Source organism: Taeniopygia guttata, chromosome W (assembly GCF_048771995.1).
Source record: "Taeniopygia guttata chromosome W, bTaeGut7.mat, whole genome shotgun sequence".
NCBI lineage: Eukaryota > Metazoa > Chordata > Aves > Passeriformes > Estrildidae > Taeniopygia > Taeniopygia guttata.
In genome coordinates, this window is record NC_133064.1 from 17,965,625 (window position 1) to 17,981,654 (window position 16,030).

General features: G+C 34.4%; 1 pseudogene; it reads left to right on the forward strand.

Annotated features, from left to right (window-relative positions):
• The window catches only part of LOC115496059 (dynein axonemal heavy chain 5-like), a 50,335-nt pseudogene that overhangs the window by 19,441 nt on the left and 14,864 nt on the right, over positions 1-16,030 (forward strand).

Genomic DNA, 16,030 nt, shown 5'->3' on the forward strand with positions numbered 1-16,030 from the left:
TTAACTTATTAAAAATCTGGGATACCTTCCCTACATATTCATCCTATTTCTTTTATAGATAACTTGAAAGTGTCCAAAAAACACTAGCTCAGTATAAAAGTATGATATCTTCTCCAGTTTAAATTTTGCGTTCTTATTTCAGAGGTAAAAAACCCCCTCAAACTATGGTGTCATGAAATTTAGGGGGGAAATTTTGAAACTGAACAGAAGATTAAAAGTTGTCCCACTTAACACCTCCATAATGATGTCTCTGACAGTTTTTTTTACCAGTACTCATCATTGTAATTGATTTACAGTAATTTCATTGAATCAGTACTTATAAGGGGTTCCACCCTGCCCCCCCCCACAACTCCCCCAACACACACAGCCCCCAATTGTTTAAGCCTGTTCCTATGAATGCACAAGGAAATGATGGAACTAAAAGTTCATGACTAAGTCCTCTCTGCCATATCCTGCTTGCGCAGGATCTGGTGTTTGGAACAGCATTACGTGTGTGTTGAATTGACCTTAACAAGCTGCCAGATGCTGATCTCTTGATTCCTACAATTGCATAGGAAGAACAAAGTAAATGTGGCCTCTGTTGAAATGTACCACTGTCATGCAATGCACCGAGCCTTGGAAAAAAGATTGATTTGCCTTCTTTATGGGTCAAAGTGTGTTTTTCAGTTACCAGCCAAAACATAGCAACACTAGCAACTAGTGAAGGAAACAGCTTGTTCATTAATAGAATTAGCAAAGTTGTAATGCTTTGGTTTGTTTTGGTTTTTTTCCCTCCTTTTTCTCTTTGAGGTGATGTACTCTTGGCTACAGCTTTTCTGTCCTATTCTGGTCCTTTTAACCAAGAGTTCCACAGTCTGCTGTTAAATGACTGGCAAAAGGAAATTAAAAGCCAAAAAATTCCTTTCCATAACAACTTGAACCTCATAGAAATGTTGACTGATTCTCCAACTATCCGTGAATGGAACCTGCAAGGATTGCCAAATGACGACTTATCCATACAGAATGGAATCATTGTCATTAAAGCATCTCGTTATCCTTTGTTAATTGATCCACAAACACAGGGCAAAATTTGGATTAAAAATAAGGAAGGCAGAAATGACCTTCAGGTAATAGAAATGCTTGTGCTTTCAAAATCCCTAAAAGCTTACAAGCATTACAATTCAGTGATTCCCCTAATGCTTAGGAAATTATATTTATACAAAAAGCTTGGCTTGAATATAAAGAATATCTCAGATATATTTTATTGGAATTGAGATTTGATTAGATGTGGAAGTGTATCCTTTAACATCAGTGACTCCATGGTTTAATGAATTTATTTTAATGGAACACAAACTTTGGAAAATAGGCTGGATGGGCACTGTCTTGTAATAAACATGTTTTCAGAATAATGTAAGTGTTAGGAAAAAACAACAACTAGTTGAATTAATACAATTCCATGTAAGGGTTTATAAATGAAGAATCATTTATAAATGTTATAGCAAGATTTTTTTTTTCATCTTTTAATCAGAAATTATGTTAGTTTTTGTTGTTTTAGTATGGATGCCAGCTGCTAAGTGCTCTGCAAATATACAGGGAAGATGTAGTGCTACAATGTACGGTCTGAGGCAAGATACACGAATTCAATTCAAACAAGAAAATAGGAGGAAGAATGTTCTTACTTGCTGCAATTATAATTACATCAATAAACCAGCTTTTTTTTTTTTAAAAACCCAAAACCCTGAAATCCATAAAAGTAGCTTGAGGTGTGATAATAGAGTGGCTCTGTGAATATAACTACCGCTTTCATGGTGGTTGTTATCTAGGTGTAGAAACCTTTAATGGCTGCTTAGTTATTATAAAAATTATTATTAGTTTGTTTACAACTTTATTAGCATCTAAGCTGAATGTGCTTTTTGAACATGTTGAAAATCTCAGTTATACTGGGGACTATTTAAAGCAAAGACTATTTAAGGTTCTGTTCCATGTAAACATCTCCTTTTCAAGGGTGAAAAAAACCACAGAAAAATACTTATCTTGGAATTGACCCTGGTGCAGTTTGACTCGGAGATGTTATCCAAAATAAAATTGAAGGTGCTAAAAGGTTCCTGTGAATTTTTGCTGTGAAATTCTTGAGTAATTGTACTCATAGGATATCAAAATTGGAAGTGCGGCTTTGCTTCTATCTTTGCAGCTGAAAAATAGAACTTTGCATTCCATGAGATCTGGCAATAGGATATGCTGATGTTCCCTTTCCTTGAGCTCACAATGTTTGCATTAATACTGGTCTACTCACAGGATCATTGCTTTTGGCAGTACTTGAAAGAAAATGAAATAATATATAAATATGAAACTAAGAAAAAGATTGGCATAAGGTATTGCATCTATGTTTTTAGATCACTTCTTTGAATCATAAGTATTTTAGAAACCGCTTAGAAGACAGCCTTTCTTTGGGAAGACCTCTTTTAGTAGAAGATATTGGAGAAGAGCTGGACGCAGCACTTGATAACATTTTGGAAAGAAACATCATTAAAACAGCTTCAGCCAACAAGGTAAAAATAAAACAAAAGAGCAAACATATGTAAATTCTCCTTTCCACCCTTCCCCTCCCCAAAACTTCTCAGCAAAATAACTCCTAATAAATATAGGACTAGAAAAATTAAACTCATTTAAATTTGATCAATGCTAATGAAAGAAAATAAAAGGTAGGGTTTATGTTCACAAATGGTAATATATTTAATGCATAGAGTTCCTTATTCCTTTGCTTATGACAATTTTTAGAAGTTGAAATAATGTTTGAATGGGCCATTTAAGGTGGTCCTGGACTGTTCTTAACAAAGTTTTTGCATCAGATGTATGATTTAAAAATGGATTTTTATGCCTTTAAGCAGAAAAACATAACCTTTTGTCCTATATGCAGTATCTGAATATGTGTGTATTGGCTCTTTATATTTCAAGACTTTTTTTTAACCTTTTTTAACTTAAGGTAAAAGTTGGTGATAAGGAAGTGGATGTTATGAATGGCTTCAGACTTTACATTACTACAAAACTACCAAATCCTTGTTACTCTCCTGAAATTAGTGCTCAAACCTCCATCATTGACTTTACTGTAACCATGAAAGGTCTTGAAAATCAACTCTTAGGCAGAGTCATTCTCACAGAGAAACAGGTTAAATAATTTGTTGTATCTCTTTTCCTGTCTGTAGTTCTGTTGAGAGTTTAGCTGAAGAATGGCTGCGCAGCAAGGGACACGAAAGGGTTAAGTTGATGAGAGTGTGAGAATACGTGACTTGTAGCATGAAAACTATGCCCTTGAGAAATAGATGTCTCTTAACAACCTTGAGCATACAGGTGTCTCGTTAAGAACCAAGATGTAAAATTGCTTAGTATGCAGAAAGATAATCAAGTATAAAGAAGCAGTAACTTGCAAGGCTTATCGCAAAGAGATATATGTGTTAATAGAAAGGTAACCAATCCTGAGCTTCGCTTTTGCAATATGTATGAACTAATTAGTGCTTGTATAAACTGTAATCGACTCCAATAAACTGAGACTTGTTGATCATAACAGCATGAGACTTGTCTCCCGCGACACTCTCACCAACATAGTTCTTATATTTTCCTGTAGAATATTTTACTTTAATTTATTACTCTCTATACCAATATTGCAAGGTAACTTTCTGGCTCTCTCTATTGTGATTATTCTTGATATAACCTATTTGTAATGGTTTAAAAAGTGGCACAGAAGCAATTGACTCATTCATGTGGAAGTTTCTCTGTCTCTTTATTGTTGCAACTGTGCTGTATTAACCTTATTTTTCCTGCCTCAATGAGTTATTACCTCATGAGAATGGCCTGTGAAAAGCAAAGGGGCCCGAAATCAAAACTGATGTTCTGTCTACAAGCCCTGGAGCTCATGGCAACATAACCTAATGCAAAGAATTCAGACTTAGTTATTTCCTTGCTCAAGGGAAAATGGGCCACCTACTGACATACCTTTTGACATTGCAGATATATTAGTTGAGGAAATCCAGGTTCAAGATGCCAGTCCCAATTAACATGCCACATGGAGTTCTGGAGGGAGGCTGGTTGGTACCTTTTAAACTATGGAACAGCTAATCCCTGTAGGTATAAGGTCAGGCAATGTTCACATTATAAGAAACACTATGCAGCTATGACTCTGTATTTACTAAGATTTTGGCAATAGTTTCAGTTGACCTTCACTAGAGAGGAAGGACAGGAATATCTTTGTTTCCTTTCGTGGCATCTTGAGGTTCTCCCATCATTCCAATACCTCCCTCTGCCCCGCCAGTGTAAGATTTTTCTTGTTAATAGACTCAGTCATCTTGTTCATGTTGAGTAGTTGCATTTCATTCCCAAACAGTGCATGGATCTCGTGAGAAAAATCACACTCAATCTGTTAAGGTCTGTTTTTTATCAGACAGCTTCATTGCACCATCAGCTCCCCTTCAACCACTGATAGCTTGTCAACCCACTATGTAAAGAAATTATCACTGTCTATGTAAAACACTCTGTGATGTGTATATTCACAAAGCCTTATGCCAGACTTTACTTCTTGGGCCTTGAAGTATAGTACATTCCTCCAGGAGACAGTTTATTAAATTCCTCCAGTCATTGCTGTTGCTGTGTGCTTGCTTGGAGGACACAGGAAAGGGAGGAGCTTGACTTTACTCAGAGGAGCCAAGAAGTAGATGGAGAACTAAAACTCATATTGGAACATGAAGAATTCTGATTAGATATGAGGGAAAATATAATTACATCAAGAGTGGTCATGCCCAGGAGTAGATTAACCAAGGACTTTGTGGGATTTCTGTTTTGGGAAGGGTTCAAGATTCACCTGGACATTGCACTGAGCAACTGAGCTGTTTAGGTCCGAGCAGGGGTTGAACTAGTTAATTTCTGTAGGTGCCTTCCAAATTAAAATTATTCTGCTGTTCAATGGCCTCTTTGTCACTAAGAGGGAATGTCTAATAAATGGACATAGGGTGCTCTCTCTACCAACTTCTCAGAGTGTTATGCTCACTACTGCTTTGTTTGAAACCCCCAGGGATATTTCCTCTAGATAAATGACAAGTGGACAACTTGACAGGCAGGGGAACTTCTACAGAATATACTTAACCATGTCGCAGTTTTCTTGGTCTCTCTTTATACACCTCGTGGTTCAAGGTTGCCTGAGAAGTCAATTTGAATACATCACATCCAAACACTTTCCTATGATGTCTAAAGATGCATCTTTGGGAATCTGGGGGTTTCCCTCTTTGGTGTCTTGGTTCTTACTACCTTTTGTAGCCTTTGGTAGGAGAGTGGTGGAACTATTTTACTGTGAGAAAGTTTGCCAAATGATTTGAGCAGTATGACTGCTTGGTGATATCCAGTGTTACAATGTATGTGCGGAACTTCTGTCCCAGAAAGAGGAGAGATTATTTATTTGAAATCAGAGTTCCTCAAGATTTTTATGCACATTTCTATCATTCTTCCTATTCTACCATCTTTTATATGGTTGTGGTCTTAGAATGAATTTCTTTCCTTCCTTTTCCAGCAAGGAAAAGGAGCATGGTATTTAAAATTTCTGCAAAGTCTGGCTCTCTGTTGTCTGCTATGTCCATTAAAAGAATCTTTGTCACATATATCTCACAGAATTAATTGTTTACTGATAGGAACACTAGTACTGATTTCTTCTTTTCCACCAGAATGTAAGCCAATTGCAAGATACAAGTGAAGCATAAGGATAAGCATACAGCTGGTAGATCTGTATAAATTTGATTCTCCTTTATTTCCTGGAGTAATAGGATTTGAAGATTTGATATATGTCTGAAGGTATTATAGCTTATGATATTAAAATGATATCATTATTTTGATACATTGGCTGTTATGTAATTTGACAAAAAGCTTGTTTTTTAGTGTCATAGGTAAGTCAGATTAGTAGTGGAGTTATAATATGCAGTAACTTTATGGTTTTTTGAATTTTCACATTCATATATCAAGATTTTTGCTGCAAAAAGCCTTGAGTTTTGTAAGGAACGGTTGATGCAAATTCTTTTACTTGTGAATTATTTTGTGAGAGGATGATATAAGCTATGTAGCAGCTCTCATATTTTATGAATATTAACAATAAATAGCATTCTTTGGTACAGTTGGCAAAATGTCGTCTGCTTGTGAAATGAACTCCATAAAACAGGATCTGAAATAGTCTCTTTGGTGCAAGTTCCTTGAATTTATGTACATGATAACTTGGTTTATTTTTTCTGCATTCTTGGTGTTATGACTGGAAATTTTTGAAGCTATGAAGAAAGCTTTCAACTATTTACACTTTTTCATCTGCAAAAAGAATTTTAAGAGCTTAATAGATGAGCTTAAGAGCTTTTTAGTAAGGTTTTGATCTAGGGTTACTTCACTTTAGCTTGGTGAACTGTCTCCACCTTGTTTCCCAGGCTCTTGTGAGGAGAATTTCTTTCTGTTTTTATGAAGCATTGAATTCTAAAGTAAGTTTAAATTTTTGAACTGAATCAGCAAAACATGAAGTTTAATTTGGCGCAGTATGTTAATTATTATATTTAATTGGATGATAACTGCCTTTTAATGCAATTTAGAAGTTCTCATTTCATCAAACTTGCATTAAAAGAATGTTTCATGAAACTGTTACCTGCTTTTCTGCAGTTCCATGAAGCAGCAGTTGATTGAAATGCAGATAACTGTAGTTTTCTTGTCTATTTTCATCATTTTTTTGTCAGATCTTTTGAATAAGTAAGCACATCCTCTAAGTTATGTTGCATTTGCATTATTCTAAAATGATTGTCCCACTAAATATTTTCTACCTGGTGATGATTATGATGTTGCAATATGCCAAGAAAAAAACTCTAAATCTGATAATAAAAGATAATTTTTCTGAATTTCCTTTTTAAGGTAAAGGAGCATTCTTTAAAATAAATGAATGTTTATATTAGGAATGTAGGAGGAGAATGTAGGTTAAGAAGACCAAAAGTTTAGAATGTGGGAAAAGAATTAAAAAAAAACAATTTCAAAAGTTGTAATAGTTTTTCAAAGCTGCATGAAGAAAGACTACTCAAATGGGGGAGTAAAACCTCTCCTTAAGCCTTGCTAAGGGCTCAGGTCCATAATGTCTCTAGTGCTATATGAGAGGTTATGTGTTTCTTAGTGCTGTCCTTATTCCTTTGGAATATTAGCAGCCGGTAAACAACATGGAAATGGACTTGGAAATGATGGAGTGAACACGGAACTTCCAAGTTCAGAGAGACAGTGTTAAAATTATTCACCAGACCTTTGTAAATTTGGTGAAGTATTTATCTAGACAGCAAATATTTTTACCAACTGGCTCACTTACTGTTCATTCATAAGGTTCATATTAACCTTCTCCTATGAAAAACTCTTAACCCGTCCTCTCTCTTTTCTTTCTTTTTACTTCACTGTACTGAAACATTTAGTTATATTTCAGTAGAGGATTTTTATCTCTGATGGACTAATTTATATGAAGTTTTTAAAGGTTAATTTTAAGAATGAATGGAACAGATTGTTATAGCTGAAAAATATTTTTCTAGGGATTTCACATAGCTGTTTTTTAATGTAAAACTCTTGGTTAACAGTTATTCATCTTCTATATTTGGGCACTGGAAAAGAATCTAGGTACATAAACCACCCAGATTGTATTACTAAATGTATAAAATAAATAATTCTAGTGATGTAACTCAAGTTCTACATATTTCTTGATTAATGAAGCATTTTAGTGAGAGACTGAAACTATCCCTGTCTGATGGAGGAGTATTGGCACTTCTTGAAATATATGATGCTTGATTTGATGACTAAGCATGGCCATTGAGTCTAAGTTTTCCATATGGCAATTGTAAAGCAAGGCATAAATGAGGATAAGATTACATGTAGGGGAATAAAATCCTATGTCTGGAATGGTGTTTGCATTTGTCTTTTCTGAAACAGAAAGAGAAGACAAACCATTGTGAACTTGTTATTCTTTTATGGCATGATACAAGCATCTTCCATAATATTTTTAGAAATTATTTGTTAATGCCTACTTATGTAGCAGGTTCAGATCCTGGCAATAGATATTATGTCAGAAATACCACTGGAATTATTTCCCCAAAATAATTCAGCTAGTTTTGACCTATGCTGTTTTAGCAGGATCAGTATTTTTTAAGCTAAATATTTGGGTTTTTTCTTTTCTTTTTGATTGCTCGTCTGTTTCCCAAATATTACCATGTAATCCAATAGGAATTAGAGAAAGAAAGAACTGATCTTATTGAAGATGTGACTATGAACAAAAGGAGAATTAAAAACCTAGAAGATAACCTTTTATTTCAACTTACAAGCGTTAAGAGTTCTCTGGCAGATGATGAGACTCTGCTAATTGTATTGAATAACACTAAGAAGACTGCTGAAGAAATAACACAGAAACTGCAAGCTTCTGCTGAAACTTAAGTACAGATCAATTCAGCCCACAAAGAGTACAGACCTGGTGAGTGAAGGTAGTCATAGAAGACAAATAGCTAGACCATATATTTAAAACACCAATACTTAGAGTAGGAGAAATGGTAGGATGAGATCAGGAAGACCAAAAACTGGTGGGAGAGATCTGTGTTTTCCTGTAAGTAAAATGTATCCAGGAGATGTCATATTGAGCTGTAACAGAGAAAATAGTCAATGTTATGCCTCATGTGGAATTTATAAAATTGAATGAATTGTTCTCTTTGTAGACTTCCCATTACTCTATAAACAAGCACATCATTAGGGTGTTTAGGTAAGTATATGTTTGAGTTCAACATGTTGACATTCTTTTACAGAGCTTGTATAACATTAAGTACTCTCTATATCTGTTCTGATGAATGCTTCACCATTTATCCTTTGGTTGTTATAGTCAACAAATTTCATGAGTCTTTTGACTTTTAACCGACAGGTGAAAAAATGTGAAAAAAAACAGGGAAAACAGGGGAAAATAGCTCTCTGTAATTGTCTGTATTCTATGAAATGTGTAAGATGATACAGTTAGTGTACCAGAAACATTGCAGCTATTGTAAAACCTTTGTGTTTAAAACTGAATGACTCCTGAAAAGAAGTTAAATCAGTGCTGGGTAAGTTCAATCAATATAGCTATTTCTTCTATATGAATCTTGTAAAAGTTTATAAAAAGAAATTTGTTTGGATACTTAAACAGTATTTTAAACAGCCATAATTTTTATGTGTTCTGCTGCTGATCTGAATATTGCAGATCTCCAGATATGCTCGTATTTGAAAACTGGACTTTACATAGTTTGCATTAATTACAGAAAAGAATTTTTTCCCCTGATGTATACATGAGGATTAAATGAATGATTTTATTATTTTTCTGGCAGTAAAGAATAGAAAAACTCAAGGATCTTCAGTTATCATTAGTGTGAAGATCATTGTATGTGTTTTGGAGAGTTAAAGTTTTCTGCTCTACATTTCTACTTTTAACAAATTTTTCTTTCCTGCTCTTCAGTTGCAACACGAGGTAGCATCTTGTACTTCCTTATCACTGAGATGAGCATGGTCAATGTCATGTATCAGACATCACTTTGACAGTTTTTGGGGCTTTTTGACCGCTCCTTAGCCAGGTAATTTAGCTAACAATAAGTATAATTTGTATTTACCCATTCCTGGAGGTGCCTGTAGTACAGTAAAGATTTATTGTAAACTAATATCAGAAAGAAGACTCTTGCTTCTTACAATCTTGATCAAGAATTGTCAGCTTAAATACCCATAAAAATTTGTAAGTTAACAAGGCAAAGACCCTTCTAATGTACTTACAGTCCCTCAAAATTTGTCATTAGATAATTAAATACCATTATACTGCATTGATTTTCAGCTGGACAAAAAGACTTGATTAGAAAGGATTTTTTGTTGTTGTTCCCTCAGTCTGAAAGTTGTTGCCAGCTTGCTGTCTGATATTCTGTTTGTGATCTATTATTTTTCATGTTTTGAAAATACTGAACTATGGCTTTTTCTTTTTTGCACAGTATTCCCTTTCTATAAAGCCTAAGAAAATCAAATTTCAACTGCAGACCTTTCTTCTAACAGGTCTACCAAGAGCCCTATAACCAGCAAGAGGGTTACCAATATTATTGAATATAGGACATATGAAGTATTCAAACATACTGCCTGAGGGCTCTATGAGGAGCATAAATTTCTTTTCACATTACTTCTTACTTTGAGGATTGATATACAAAGAAACAGAGTGAAACATGAAGAATTTCTGACACTTATTAAAGGTGAAAACTATGAATAAATTATAAGGAGAGCACATTATTATTTTAGAAAATTTATGTATTTGTATCTCCTAGCCAGCATGCTCCTTCCTTTTGCGCATGAGAAATCAGTCAATTGTAAGAATACATGTTTATCATTCTGATCTGGTGACAGACAACCTTGTATGGCAGCTCTAATTTCTAGCAGCACACTGAATATTGATGAATATATCTTTTTAATCATGAGAATTTGAAAGGAATATTGTTGTCTGCTGCTCAAATACCATCAGGTATGTGTTTAGCTTAGAAAAATTGTTATTGTACTAAACATATTATAGTAACTGCAGCAAATAGGGGCAGAAAATGATGCTAACATTTTAAAAGAACATTGGAGTCTCAGCTGCATGAGACAAGGTCATGGCTTTGGCCTCAACTGCATACAAGCACTGAGTTCACTTGAAAGTTTGGATCCATTTTATATTACCTTTTCAAGAGACTTAGTTTTCCAGGCAGTATTTATTAATGGATTATATGTGTAAATTTTTCTATGTTGAATCTTCAGAATAGCTTTTCCCAAAAAGCCTTTATTTCCAGGCACATTGCACAAAAAGCCAGTAAAGCCTCAAAATGTAAATTGGCTAATGCTTCTGACTAAGTTACATAATATTAAAAAAACACTATAAATTAACCAAATTGCAAACTCAGCTTAATCAAATATGGCATGGTTTTGTAAGGTAGAAAACTTCAGAAACATCATGATTTAAAAAATGGATTATTGTATTTGGTTTTTTTCCTTCTTATTTTGTTTATTTTTCTTTGTCTCTCCAACAGTGCTAATAACTAATTTCAATTTCTTGTAGGTGGTGCTTCCCTAGACCTTAAAGCTTGTCCTCCTAAGCCAGCTAAGTGGATTCTGGATATGACTTGGTTGAACTTGGTGGAGCTCAGTAAGCTTGAACAGTTTTCAGATATTCTTGATCAAGTACGTAAGAGCTTTTGAAAGTTGATCTCTTGTCTAACAAGTAATTGTCTGGTAACAATCCAGCCATGTGGTGGAAAATGGCTTATTTAATGGAAGAGAAGCAAAACTGACAGCAGATGGCCACAGCTATGGCCCTGACTGCTTAGCAACATATGTTGATATAAAATCTCAACCACGCCCAAGAAAATAAGAAGAGTGTAGAGTGTTCATACTTTCTAAAATGGTAATATTTTCAGATTGGGATTATCCCAATACAATTATCCAATTAATATATTGCAAATTTATTTTTATTCTGGTTATTACATTATCTTGCATCCCTGTTGTGCTTTCTTACACTATGTTTTATGATGCTTGTTCCAATATTACTCTGGTTACATGGAGTAAAAGTTAGGGAGAAGGTACATTCATGCGGAGAGCAATTATGTACTTGCTGTTCTCTAAGCTGTATCTGTGCCTAGCTATCCATATTCTGACATAGCTATGCTATATTATATCAGAATATAACATGCTGATTAATAGCTCCTGTTTTCAGAATATGAATACTCCAGGGTTGTGTATTCTACAATAGCATACTTATAATCCGAAATTTTATCCTATAATTTTTATTAGCCTTTTTAAATCTGTGGAAGAATGACTCTAAACAAATGCCTGGGTGTGAATTTCACATCTCTGACTCTCATTAAAAGTTTGCAACCTAGTGGCAGTGCAAATATGACTTGTCTGTTTAGTAATATTTGCTTCTTTGGTGGTATAATTGCAGATTTCCAGAGAAGAGAAACAGTGGAAAATCTGGTTTGATAGTAAGAATCCCGAAGAAGAATCGGTTCCTAGTGGCTATGGTCAATCTCTGGACTGCTTCAGACATCTTCTTCTTATCAGATCTTGGTGTCCTGACGGGACCATAGCTCAGGTATATTTTTACAGCCTACATGGTCTATTTAGGTATCACTACGGTAATAGTTTTCAGATTGCAGGTTTGTACTATCTTATATAATGCTAACGGTCCATTTTGTAATGGACCCTTATGTTGTATTTTCTGAAATTCTTTTCAGACTATTTATGTATTTGTTACAAGGGCAGCGATAAAAAATTATTCCAATATATTGAACAAATATTACCCACTGTGGTGATTTCTGCTGGAATCATATGTGTTTATTCAGATCTGCTTTATTAGTTCAGAAGATACTTTTGACTATCCTTGCTTACTCACTAGAACTCTAGAAGTGTGACTGTGTTAAACTGAAGTCAAATATTTTAATGAACTTGACTAGATGAGGTAAAATTGAAAACAATTTAATTGAGAAACTACTTCTTGCATGGAAGAATTAGAATCACTTTGGAAAAATCTTTAATAAAGTCTGCTCAAAGTTCTCAATTTAAACACATCTATTTAAAAATTACAGAACTGAAGTTTATTAAATAGACCTTTTTAAAAGAAAAATAATTTTCTAGGAACTTATTTTTAAACTTTATGTTCTTCTCCAGTAAAAAAGAACAAAAATTTATAACATTACTGACAATTCAAGACAATTAATGATGATTTACTGAAATTAGAATGCATAACTTGAAGTGTGGTGTTAATTTTATTGATGCATATCTTTAGACATTGTGATTGGATTCAGAGAAAATCTCACAAATTACTGGTGTAACTGCAGTCAATAGATTAAGCAGTACTGTACGATGAATATCTCTATGATGTCTGCTATGTGTCTGAAACAGATCACACAGGATTAGTTCCTCCTTACTGTTAATGGGGCAAGGTAAACTTACATCTTTCCATGGTTTTATGAAAACTGATAGTTTATCAAATGTTATATGCTGAATGTCTTTTGTCTCCGAGAGATAACCCAGAGGTGTTAAGGGGAAGATTTATCTAAGACAAGAGCTGTGTGGGGGGAAAGAGTGTAAGAAAGATCATCTCAGACTGTTTGAAAGAGCCTTTTCTATTTCTTTGAGAAAAAGAACAATAATCTAGAATTTTTAAAGATAAATAGAGAGGGGAGAAGAGTTGGTTTTCACCTATTCCTCTGGATTGTCTACTTAGTGATAGTTATTGTAATCATTACTACTGTTAATTCTTTGCTTATTTTACTGCAGAGTGAGAAAGGCCTACAAGCTTTGAAGCCCATCTTTAGAATTTTTCTCTTATTTTTCTAGATTCTGATGCTAAGAGTTACACTATCTAATGGAGATATCCTTAAATCATAAAAATTTTTCCAAAGTTTTAGAGAAGTTGTTATTTTTTATTATACTCTAATTATGGTTACATATAAAAATACATACAGATATATTAATTATTATAATTATTTTTTAAAAATTCACTGGTTGTAAAAAGCTATAAAAAGCAATGCCTTCAAAGACAGTATGATGTGTTGACATGTAAAAATAAACTTGTTGTATATTTATATTTTTGATATAAATTTTTAAATTTCTTTGGTCTTCAGTTGACCTTTTGGTAATATTTACACTGGGAAGAAAACAGTATAAAATGGTTAGGTCACAAGTTAAATTTACCCTTTTTAATATAGGCAAGAAAATATATCATTGACACTATGGGGGAGAAATACGCAGAGGGAGTCATCTTGGACTTGGAGAAAACATGGGAAAGAGTCAGATCCACTTACTCCCCTCATATGCTTTCTTTCCGTGGGCTCTGATCCTACGGACTCAATTATTGCTTTGGGAAAAACACTGAAGATAGAAACATATTGTGTTTCCATGGGCCAGGGGCAAGGAATCCATGCTCGTAAACTTCTACAGCAGACAGTGGCTCATGTAAGTAACAAAAACCAGAATGTTTTTCTCTCTGTATTAAGCACTTAGAAATAAAAATCCTGCCATGAGATAAAGTTGTTTGGTGGGTAGTTAGTGCTGATGCAAATGCCTATGTTTATTTATATACGTGTCCTAAGCAAGAGAACTGTATTTTTACACTCCTTCAATTTGCCACAGCAAACTTCTTGGTACTGTGCAGATGCTTTTCCTTGAAAATTGAGTGTTTTTCATATAAAATGGGGATTTTATAGTGATTGCAGACTGATGAACAGAGCTGAATTGATTTTTTGGTTTTTTTGATTATATAACCAGCAAATATTCTTCTGTAGGCATTTCAGATTATATTTTCAGTTTTTTATTTTAGTAATATGGATGTACTTTGTTAAATAAAGAAAATGAATTCCAGATATGCTATTGATAGTTACATAAACTTGAGAAAAACAAGATAAGTATAGCAAGTTATTTTGTATTGCTGTAGTCTGAACCTGAATTTGGACTTGGGAGGGACAATCTGGTAACAGGCATTTTACAGGATGAGGAATTAAAGAGAAAAACTATCCGTATGAGAAAGGTGAGATGTTCCAATCTGGCATGCTTTGCGCATCAGGTGGTACTACTGCTATGCTCGCTGATGTGAAAATACTGATCTTACTCTCGTTTGCTATGAGCTTCTTTTTATGACCTGTTTTACTTTTGCTTCAGATTCTTGTTCGATAACTTCTCATAAGGAACTAATTGACAGATCAAATGAGAAGAAACCCATTCAAAAACAGGGGAAAGGAGCATCTTTAGTTTAGTCAAGAGAAACGCAGTTACCTTCCCTCACTGTCTCACAAGGTGTCTTAGGGAAGAGGTATATGAGATGCCTTTAATGAAATATGGTAATTCATATAAAGAAGTTTGACATCTATTGATTGATAGAAATAGGTTAATAATATATGTTTATTTGATTATTTTCCAAGCCTGGAACCCCTGTGAGGAGCAAGGTTTCGCAGGTTGCTCTGTGGAGCTACTCCTGAGATCCCTTATGTAAGTCAAAATATACCAGTTTCTATCAGCGCTGTAGTCATGACAAGGTATGTTTTAAATGTATTGAAATGGAAAAGGTAGAGAATATTTAAATAGACCAGATGAGACAAGTAGGGACCACTTGTTCAGGTGAAAAAAACCAAATAAGCTAACACCCTCTTCAGAAGAAACAGCCCAGATCTTAGCTCCCATCAAGGAGATTTCAGTTTTTGAACAGTGTTGATAACTTTTTAAAATCTATTGTTTTAAACTAGGGAGGTTGGGCACTTCTACAAAACTGCCACCTTGGACTTGACTTTCTGGATGAGTTAATGGACACAGCAATAGAGACAGAGAATGTTCATGAAAGCTTTAGACTTTGGATTACAACTGACATTCACAAACAATTCCCCATCACCCTTCTTCAAATGTCGATTAAGTTTACCAATGAACCACCACAAGGGCTCAGAGCTGGACTAAAGAGAACATACAGTGGTGAGTGATAGAATGCTAATGATTTTGGACTGTGATGCTACTGTGTGGTCAGGTTAAACTGGTAGTAGGTGTAAGCTCGTATGAGGAACTGCTTGCAATGATGCCAGGGCACATCTTAGTTTTTGTTTTGAAAATTAAAAAGAAGATTTGCTGATGTTCTGTTGCCACAACTAATTGGATATCAAAACAATGAATGCCTTTTCTTTTCTCACAATTTGGCTTGTAGTATCTCAGTTCAAAGTGTTTGAATTTTTAATATTCTGTCTTTTGGCAGAAAAATGGCATGGTTAGCCATCAAATGCTCTTTACACTACATAAAATAAAGGACCAAGTCTGTGCAGAAAGCCACTTTATGTGAATTCAGCTGTTAGTAAATTGTGGGGTTTTTCCCCCTGAAGTTTACTCTTTTAATTTGAGCAATTTAATAACATGCTACAAACTGTCTCCAGCACAGAACATTTTGTGGAACAATAATTTACCCTTGGGAGAAGCAGAGAGCCAAGTGAATATCTCTAGAGTGATATTTTAGCACTGATTTGAAGTA